This window comes from Medicago truncatula, chromosome 2, assembly GCF_003473485.1.
Source record: "Medicago truncatula cultivar Jemalong A17 chromosome 2, MtrunA17r5.0-ANR, whole genome shotgun sequence".
In the NCBI taxonomy this organism is placed as follows: domain Eukaryota; kingdom Viridiplantae; phylum Streptophyta; class Magnoliopsida; order Fabales; family Fabaceae; genus Medicago; species Medicago truncatula.
In genome coordinates, this window is record NC_053043.1 from 49,760,057 (window position 1) to 49,770,920 (window position 10,864).

The 10,864-nt window shown below is 30.2% G+C and overlaps 1 non-coding gene across 1 annotated transcript; it reads left to right on the forward strand.

The window, feature by feature from the left end:
* The first annotated feature begins 8,958 nt into the window (after positions 1–8,958).
* Positions 8,959–9,040, forward strand: TRNAS-CGA (transfer RNA serine (anticodon CGA)). Its single transcript has one exon. It is a non-coding gene; the product is annotated as a tRNA-Ser (tRNA).
* Positions 9,041–10,864: the final 1,824 nt, after the last annotated feature.

A 10,864-nucleotide genomic window follows, 5' to 3' on the forward strand; every position in this document is an offset into this window, starting at 1 on the left:
CATACAACAATTGGAAATTTACACTAAAAATGATTATGACTGAATTCTAACCCCCTTACCTTAATTATCACCAATTCCTAGCCCAAGCTTCACTTTAGCTCCTAGGATCTCTACCAATTCTTGAATCTTCAAGCTTCTTCTTCTCTGACCCTTTTTCCTCTTCTCCTACAGTTTCTCTCTCTACCTCTCTCAAAATATCTAATGTAATGAAAAATGAATTGTATTTTCTCTTAAGACAAGTCTTATATAGGCTATTCCTCTAATGGGCCTAACCCTAATACCCTAGTGGACTTAACCCACTCAAACACAATTCTAAAATGTTTCTATACTCTTAACGGTAAAATACTAATAACGGTTCACAATTAATTACTACACTAGTAACTTGGTAAAATAATGGTTCTCACTAAAAAAAAACACTAAAAATAATCCTCACCAAAAATTACTAATTTACTCTTACACCCAAAATGACTAAATTACCCTTCTAACATGAAAACCCATAAAAATGCACCCAATGATAAATAATCACACACAAGCACATATAAACACATTAAAACAATTAAAAATAAATCTAGCGAAAATCGGGCTATTACACCCCCCCGAACACACAAAGATCTCTCTCTATCTCTTATGTCTCTCACCGGTCACCACCACACCCTCCATCCTCCTCTTCCCTCACTACCACCATTATCTCATATTTTCTCTGTGCCCCACCTCCTCTTCATCTCGCACCACTAGCTATATCACCTCACCCCCTCGCTCACAATCACATCGCCAGATTTAGAAGCCTATCAACTCAAAATTAAAACAACATAGATCTTGAATACTTTAAACTCAGAAATTATGGATTAAGAGATCGAAGGGAGAACGTTAGACGATGACCAAAGACTGAGAATGAAAAATAATTTATGTGAGTTTGGAGAGAGGATAACGACTGACAAGAGAAAATGATGGTTGTCGGTTGTGGTGGCCAGTCCAGTACGGTTGTTGACAATCTGATTGTGGTTGCAGAGAAGATGGTGAACGGATGAGAGAGAGAGAGAGAGAGAGAGGAGAGACGAGAGATGATGTGAGGGAACTGAGATCTAGAAAGTCGATTTTTTAAGAGACTATTGTGGCTATTTGTCATACGTTCAGGGACTATATGACTATTAACCCAAATGAAAATTCATTAAAAAGTGGTGATTAAAAAAAATTCAATAAAAAATGTGAAGGTTATACACGAGTTTACAAGTATAGACCAAAAATGGTGATCGAAAGAAACTAAATGCCCAAGAATATTTTTTTCTCAATTGTTTATCTTCGATATTGTATGTTTAGTTCTCAATTTCTACCTTAAATACACTAAAGTCACCAAAATTATTAAATAACCAGGTTAGTGATTCCATTCTGCAATTTTTTTTTGCAAGCAAACACAGTTTGTGATTTTTTTTTTTCTTATTTGAAAGGTAATATATCATTATCAACCTCAGAAATGACAATGAACATATGAAAAAAGTGTTTGTCTTCTCATAATTTTAGCCCATACTTGCTTGCTTGATTCCAATCAAATAAGTTGAGAAATCTTTAATGAGCTTTAATTTTTGTTGGAATGATGCAATGTTTTAATTAATTTTAAAGGATAGATTATTATGATAATGACAGTTTAATGACTTTAGCATGCATGGATGGACCCAGTTGATCCCCACGAGTCGTTAAAGGTTCTTAGGATTGTGTATCGTATCCGGTTTGTACAACTAAGTCGGACCCTCTACATACAGAGAAGGAATGATTCAATGAATCAAACTTTTTTTCTACTTAGTAAATCATAATTTTCATTAATTGAATAGAACACATTACATGGAGCTTCTACGGTGCAGTCAGGAAATTGACTTTTTTGAAAAAGTTAATTTTGATTTTAATGTTTGATTCATTTTTAAATTGTTGATTACTGATTAATGATCAATAGTAATTCATCTAGTAATGTTTGCGACATCTTGGACTTACAAGTGCTATTTTATCGTTGAAATCTTTAACATGGAAACAAAGTTGATGATATTATGTGATAGTCTTAAGTGTTATACTTTGTGTGGTGTTACACTTATAACAAGGTATGATAAAATTAGATTAAGTGTAGTCTTGTTAATCTGATGAGTTGATGATACTATGATGACTGAACTTTTGATGTCATTATACAAACAGTGAGGTGTTACTCATTACATTTTTGATGTTATAGTGTTAACTTCACCAAAAAGACTTCACCGTACAATTTTTCTTACATAATCTACCACCACAAAACCAGATATTACAAGCATGACTTTGGTGGAGGTTGCATAAGAACAAGATCTAAGCATACAAATATATCTACAAATTTTGCCACAAAATTATAGCTATGAATTTATATAGACCCTCAAAATCTAGCCACAACCTGTATGTTTAAAGAGTCAATAAACTCTCGTTGTTAAAGAGTCCCCAAAACTAAACCTGGCCTATATACCCCAACTTTTTAACCCAAAAATAAATCTAACAAAATATTTATAGGAAGTGAAGCAAAACAAAATTTGAAAATAGCTACTTAAGTGTAAAATCGTACAATCACTTCAAGTGTTATTTTGTTGACAAAATTATCACTTCATGTATCCCTCAACAAAAAAACAAAAATTATCACTTCATATTAATATGTTAATGTAACTTCTTGGTCCATAATAATTGTCATATTCGACCATTTCATTCATATTTATCGTAAACTTATGCACCATTGGGGTCAACATGTTACATGTGTTAAGTTTGAGGTGAAACTAATAGCTTAACATTTTTTTGCTTAAATATATATATTTTTCGTAAATTATAGAAATCTGTTTTGGTCTTTTATCTTTTTTTAAATATATACATTTGTATTATCAAAGACGATATTTCATCCCAAACTTAAATTTTTGACACTTAAAAAAAGTGATTTTTTTTGTTAAAAAAGTTATTGATGCACATGAATGTCATTTTTCATGGAAAGGGGTGGTAGTTTTTTTTGGTCATAGCCCGCATTGTGGAAACCTCTATTATGTCTGCTAATTAAATTGTGGGGAAACAAGATAGATAGAATAATTGTAAGTTGATAACGACCCAAATAGAAATTAAGACTTGAAACATGACAATTCGACCTCCTTTTTTATGGGAAGAAAACTTGCCCATGCTGACTGAGTCTTCTCTCCTGTTGATGAATAGGGAATTTTCGTTCATGTAGCAATGGAAGCAACATGTGTATAGCCCTGTAGGTAAGCTTTTAGCACTAGACCAACCTGAAAGAAAATTAATCCACAAAACATATTCATGTCTACAAAGTGATGGCCTTGGCAAAATTAAAGTGTACAAACGAGTAAGATCTCAGATCGAATGATCAGTCCAAGACGTTTCTAACCGGATTCTTTTAAGTTAACAAAACCTGACCCTTTCGAGTTTGGTTCTAAGCTAACAATTCTAAGTTCTCAAATTATTTAGCTCATAATCTTGGATATATGCCAAATTGTTAGCAATATTTTTAACATCTGACTCATATACACTGCACTATCTTAGCTTAAGCATGATACTCAAAATCTCAAGGACGATTATTCATGTGTTAAAATGAGAATAATTTTTTATTTTAATTTTTAATATATTATTATTATTTGATTCAATTGCAATTTTAATCCTTTTTTTTTTACCACTTGCGGAATTAATCCATTTATATTAAAATTATCCGGTTTTAGTCTCTTTCTCATATTTCCTAGTTAATAAATGATGACATGTTTTAAATTACATGACATATGGTCTGATTGTGTAGAATGATTAGATGAATTGATTACTCCCTCGTTCCCTTATGTTAGTCCCTTTTGCTTTTTTTACATTTCTTTAGAAAAATTGTCAGTGTAATTAATGTGTCTGTTTTGTATGTTAATATTACTAAATTGTTCTTTGTTTGTATGTGTATTAAATTTGACCTTTTAAATTTCAAAACAAGTTAGTTGTATTAATTAGAGGTATGTTTTAAAAAAAAATGCATCTAGTAAGTTAAAAAAGGTTTACATTTAAGAACAAAAATAAAATCAAATGGATGTTTAGATATAAAAACGGATGAAGGATTTATATGTTGTTGAAAATGATATTTTAAGGAATTTCTTGGAACTTTAAAAGTGTTAATTATTTCATATCATCATATCATATGTTGCGTGAGTCAACATGCTACTTCACTATTTTTTAGTCAAAAAATCCAAATGATGAACCAAAATTGAGAGATTATAAAAGAGTAATGATATTTAAACAATCATTTGATACAACTTATGTGACAATTTCTTTTTTCTCTCTTTTTATTGGTCAAAATCAATGGAAAGAGAAAAAGGAAGAGAGAGAGAATAAAAATATAATATGAATATGAGAGAGAAAGTTGTCAAAAAGTTGTATTAAAGTGATTGTACAAATATCATTTCTCATTATAAAATAAGAGTCCATTTTTATGAAAGTTTTCTACTTTTATCTCCACTCTTATTTATTATTTTTTAACAAAATATTTCTACCCTTATCGTTTCCTCTATTTTCTAGTAATATTTCTTCGTACCAAATACCATGAATGAACTTCAAATCACTACTTTGCTTACTCTTTGGGACACAAATTTGTATGACTCGTAACTTCACAAGATTCATATTATGTTATTGGTTTCTTTAACTATTATTCAGATAATGACTTCTATACAAAATCCGCTTGTAAAATGAAGTGTCACTTTTTATAAATTTAGTTCAGTCTTTACTTTATGTTAGACTAAGATTTTTTCCAATGGTATACGACATAAGAGAAGACCGAAAATTTATAAATCCCTCACCTTAAAACTAACATGCAGCTGCATCATTAGTATTAAAAATAAATCAAATTCTCAATATTACACTGATTCTTTGTTTCCAGGCAGAGTTCTTTATGCAACTATCAATTAGGACCCAAATTATGGTTGTGATATAAGACATCGTAGATTAATGAATGTCATTGAGATCATGATACATAACGTAATCCCTATATGATACTGATAGAGCAACCACTCCAACAAATTGTTCACATGTTCAAAATTCTAATTGTATCAAGTAATTAGATAGAATCAAAACAAGTGTTTGGTGTATACTATTTCCTTCTTAAGAAAAATTAGTAACACATTTGTGGAAATGCTAATTTTGCATGTGTTCATTATTAACTAATGTTCTTTTCTTTCTTTTTTAATAATTTTAGTTTTTTTTTTCTTTTGAAAATGGTAACAAGTGCGTTAAGAAGTCTTAAAAGAAAATTTTACTTTAAAAATTGTGTATTCAGTACGTTGAAATTTTAAAAAATAAATTTTTATACATAAAATTTAACAATTATTTTCTCTTTTGAATATTTAACAAATGTCCTAGCTAGTATGACCCTTTTGTTTTCTTTTGGTGCAAAGAATCTACCCTTTATTTTGTTTGATGGAAGACCTTGATAAGCACTTTTTGACATCTAACCACTAGAGAAAATTTCAGTAATTCCGCATGACTTAGTAAATTATCTATGAGTCATTTTCTAGCACCAAAGAAACGCACTTCTACACTTTCCGACCAAGAAAACCCTACGAAGAAAGCAGCCTTATGAGAAGTAATTCAGGAAATAGATGAATTCTATATTTACAACAACAGACAATCCATTTTCTTAGTGGAAATTAGTATGTGTTTGGAATCTTTCCAAGTTGAAAAGACTTTCAAAAGTTGTAATGATGATGAACTAGAGCATTTAGAGTTCGTGAATTATCAGCATTATCTTTTTTCATTCTACAACTAATCAAATGCCAATCCAGATAATAATTAATATTGGAATTTATAAGCTGTTTAAAAACAAAAATTGTTTCACTTAAAAAAAAAACTGTTTATATCTTCCTAAGAAGTTATTTAAAGAATAATAGTAATAATGTTCACTATATACCTTTTCTCACACTTATCTCTATGCCAGCTTATTTATTTATTTTATTGGTAAAAAGTAGGATAGAATGATTCAACACAATTGAGTGAGGTTAGAAATTTGGTATATATATATGGACAGAAAATGTTTTAATATACCACAGAAATTGATGTGGTGTATTATTTTAATTTTTGGCAAATGATGTGGTGTATTCTCTAAAGAGTTATTTCTGAATTTGGAGGAATGCATACAATATTGGTAAGAGCTATGAGTACTCTTTATATTTCCGTTATATACCGGCAAAAGTAATTTATCATAATCAAATTGTTATGTTCGAGTTGTTAAATAAACTCGTTTTGCTCAAGTGAATTCAACATGTAAGGCCATCTATAATGCAGGGTGTTCCACTTATTTAACACCGTATTAAATAGGCAGGCACCTTCGCTGTGGGGTATAATATTTGGGTGTTTACATAGAAAGGTGGCTATTGAAGCCCCCCCTCTCTCTCTTCACTTTTTCTGAATCCCATTTAATAAATTATGATGAAATAAATAAAATGTTGTTGAAATGTAATGATATAAAATTATTTATGATATCTATTTAGTAATTTCTGTTGCGGTGCTGGGTTGGAGAAAATTGGTGTTTATTAAGTACTATTGTAAAATAGGTGATATGGACAAAGGGACCCATTTAAGCAGTCAAAGTGATGGACTTAGCTCAGTACGTAGATTCGTCGGACTTCTATCATTTTAATTATAAAAAATAAATAGACAAATCATCTTTATAAAGTTTCATAGTCGCTAATATATAGAATTTTTCTAGTCACACCCCATATATTTCTGGTTATACCCAAATTTATTTAAAATTTTACAATAATACTAAAATTATATTTTTATATAAATTTTCTCAAAATCCTGATTGATTGTTACTTTAAATTTTTACCCTCTTTCATCTATAAATAATCATGGATATTCAATCAATCTCAATGAAAGATTAAAGAGTGAATTAAAACGTCTTTCATCCATAGTCTATTGCAAATAGGTAAGTGAATTTCGTCCTTTTTTCAATGATGTTGAATTTCTATTTTTTTTCTTGTTGTTGAACATGCTGATATGTTATGCACTCTACAAGCGACGAGTATTTGATGGTGCACCACGCGTTAACGTTAATTAAATTTAAGTAAACATTTATTTAAAGGTTGATGTTAACTTAAATTTAGTTTAAGTAGATACACATAAACCAAATATACATGTACTTACTTAAAATAAGATTGCGTAGAATCATTAAACAAGATTGAGAAGGTTAACACAAATTTCAGTTTATGTATAAACTTAAATTCAGTTTACATGACCTACTTAAACCGAGTTTACATGACCTATTTAAACTGAGTTTCAATATGTACACTTAAATTCAATGTATATGACCTACTTAAACTTAGTTTTAGAATAGAAAAACAATGCAAAAGATTTTAGGTGAATTTGAAAATAATTTTTTATTTAAAGATAATTTTGTTATTTTAGGATATAACAAAAATTAAATAAGGTGTAACTAGAAAAAAATTCTAATATGTATCAAATAAGTAAATAATCCCATAACATTCCTCTTAATTATTATTAGTTGTCATTTTTCCCAAAAAAAATATTATTAGTTGTCATTTAGAATAAAGTCACTAATTTCTTGGAGAACATCAGAGAGCAGGACGATTACCATCTGTAACAAATATAAAAGTTGTGACAACTATAAAATCATTGCATTTAAAGGTAATAATATTGTAAATCTAATCATAGTGAATTGAGAATGATAATGTGTAGGGATGCTAGTTGGTTGGGCCAGATAGTACTTGCCTCTCTTGTTTCTTCCCCCAATCCCTACCATGAGCTGCGTTTCTTACCATACACACCTCCTTGAATAGAAAAGAGCACCACACACATGCTTCCCCAAAAAAAATGTTTGAATCTCCTCTAATTATATTCAAAATGAGAAAGAAACTAAATTGTGTTTATATTCAATTCTAATTGAACAATTACAGTTAGTTGTTATAAAAAATTTACAATCATATATAATTGAAGGTATCTATTTTTGTTGATGGCTTCTTCAGAACCGAATCCCTACAAAGGATAATCTATAATTCAACGTGGTATACTTTAACAAAATATGAATGTGTGTTGCAGGCTACGGAAACTTTGAATCACTTATTTTTCGGATGCGACTTTGCTTGTGCGTGGATTATTTGAATTCATGTACACACAAGCAAGTATTTATACCAATGTCTTTAGACATTTTACACATGTGTTGATAATGCCGATGCAAAAGTATCATGTGTCAAACTCAACTTAGGTATGTATTTCTATAGAAAATCATCTTGAAGATTTATATGATCAGAATATTTTACATTTTTTTTTTTTTTGGCATGAGCTAACAAAGGATCTCATAGTGTCAAGCTTATGATGTCTTGTAGCTTAAATTGTTTCTTCATAGTACAAAAGAAAGAAAAGTAATTGCTCTCTATGGAAACAAATAGCATAGAACAAAGGGTCAGCCTGAAGGAGATTGCTCATCATACCAAGAAGTGATTGCTTCATTTTTTTTGCTCATAAAAAATATAATTCATTCTATTTTTTTTTGGGTAAAATAATAACTTCCATCTTAATTACTATCCCATCTTTTCGGGTGCGAAATTTGATGAAAATTGCTCTTTAAGCATCCATTGTTTGCTCTCTGGCACTCTGAACTGACGAAAATACCTCTAACAGCAGCTAACTACCATTTAAATGACTTTTTAAATAAGTGATTGAACCAATCAAAAAAATGCCGAATGGTACTTAACTTCTAATTTGTGGCGAACGGTAGTTGACTATAGCTCAACCTATAGTAGTTGGATTTTTGAGCAATTGTAGGGAGCCTAAAAAGCAACTCTAAAATTCGATTCTCTGTTGAACTTGCAGGTTATGGGTCATGGATACTCTCTGCAATTGGGCCTCTCTAACTCAAGTTAACACCATCTAAAGAGTTACATATTTATATTTGAAATGTTTCTAATTAAGTCAAGCAACGTCGATATGTCCGAGTGGTTAAGGAGACAGACTCGAAATCTGTTGGGCTTTGCCTGCGCAGGTTCGAATCCTGCTGTCGACGGCTCTTTTTGTTTTAATTTTTGTTACCACTTTTACATCAATAAATATACTTGCATATTTTGATTTTCTTTTTAATTAGTCTTGTCCACGTAATAAATAAGCTTACGATTTCCATTAATTTGTGTCTTCTACAACATGTCTCAACAATAGATTTTTTTGACCAAATGTCTCAATAATGTTAAGCTTGATTAGATTGCATCTTTCCTCTAAAGTAAAGATATTTTTCAATACGTCAGTCAAATTATATTCATAAGTGGACTCACCTTTCAGTTTTATTTCAATATCACACATGTAATGTAAATAGAACTATAGAAGGAGTAAAACAAAAAACTAAGTCAAAACTCAGTCTAAATCCAGTTTTCTTTTTTGCACTTAATGATTAAAGACAGAGTTCAAGTATTGATAAAAAGTGATCAATGTGGATATCACTTAGCTTCAAGAGTGTTGGTGAGACATAAACTTTCTGATTTTTACTCAATATTCTTGAGTGGAAGACCAATGGTCAAAAAAGAGTAAGCTTATCTGGTTCAATTCATAACCTTTTTGTTTTGTTTTCAAAGTAGCGTTTGGGTGTGTGAACTAGTAAATAGTAACAAAATAAAATAAAATATTTGTGAGGATCAATTTTATTTTTGGAACTCAAAGATTAGTCCTCCATATTACATATTGTTGTGAGAGTCCAATTCTTTCCGTTAGACACAACTTCATTGATATTACGAGGATCAACTTAATTACTTTTAGAAGTGGCCATTGACATTTTTCTTTGAGAGGGCCATTGACATTGTTAATCTGCTTAATAATAGCACGTAAATAAAAAATTAATTAAATTTCAATATTATCATATCCAACTATCATAAAAAAAAACCTTTAATTTATTAAATGGATCAACTAAAAAAATATATTGTTCCTATTTAATTGTGGTTGTTAAATTTTAACGAAACATTAATTATTGTATTGTCTTTAAATCCTTAACTATTTATCGTAGATTAAAGATATTAGTTCATCTACAATGGTGACTGTTTCATCTATTTAACACCATAATAAAAAAAAACATCCTTATTATTTAGCAAATAAATATGGTTCTCGGAGAATGTTGGTTATGAAAACACCCTCGCTCTTCACTTTTTTCTTGGTAATTTGATCATCCTTAACTATCTTTCTTGCAATCTAGTAGAATTTGAGGATTGCACTAGATTACTGACTAAAGCAACCTGCTACATATAGAAGGAGAGACTTACTGGACGCTAGTGCAACTGTTGTGTTAATCATTCTCAGTAGCAAGAATCATAGGTGCATTTATTTTGTTTGTGTGAATTGTCCCAGCAAGAGTATGATATGAAGTGTATAGTTGGTTATAGGGATATCTCTTGTAATGCCAACAAATTTGATCCTCTTATTTTGTATGTTTGTCTTAATTTGTTTACCTAATCATCAAGGAAGACTTTATTCTTATTTGACACTAGATTGTATTGATTATTTGGGAGTTTCAGAATAATATAGTTTCTCTAACTTGATACTTGATGTATTGTTTGTTGGTTGATGGAGAGTGCTGCGATCATTTTATTGAAATAGTTGTTGGTCAAGTCTATGGTTTGGATCTGTTCCTGTTTGTATTATATATGAGTGGTGTGTATGGCTCTATTCTAGGGTATTGGTTGAGGTTAATTATATTGGTTACAGTAAATTACACTCTTCTCCCCTCAAATATGTTTGAATTACACTCCCATTCCATCTTAAGTTAAAATATACACTCTCCTCCCCACTTATTCAAAACATATTAGAAAAAATTTCACTTCCATCCCCTAAGAGAAGCTTGAATTACATC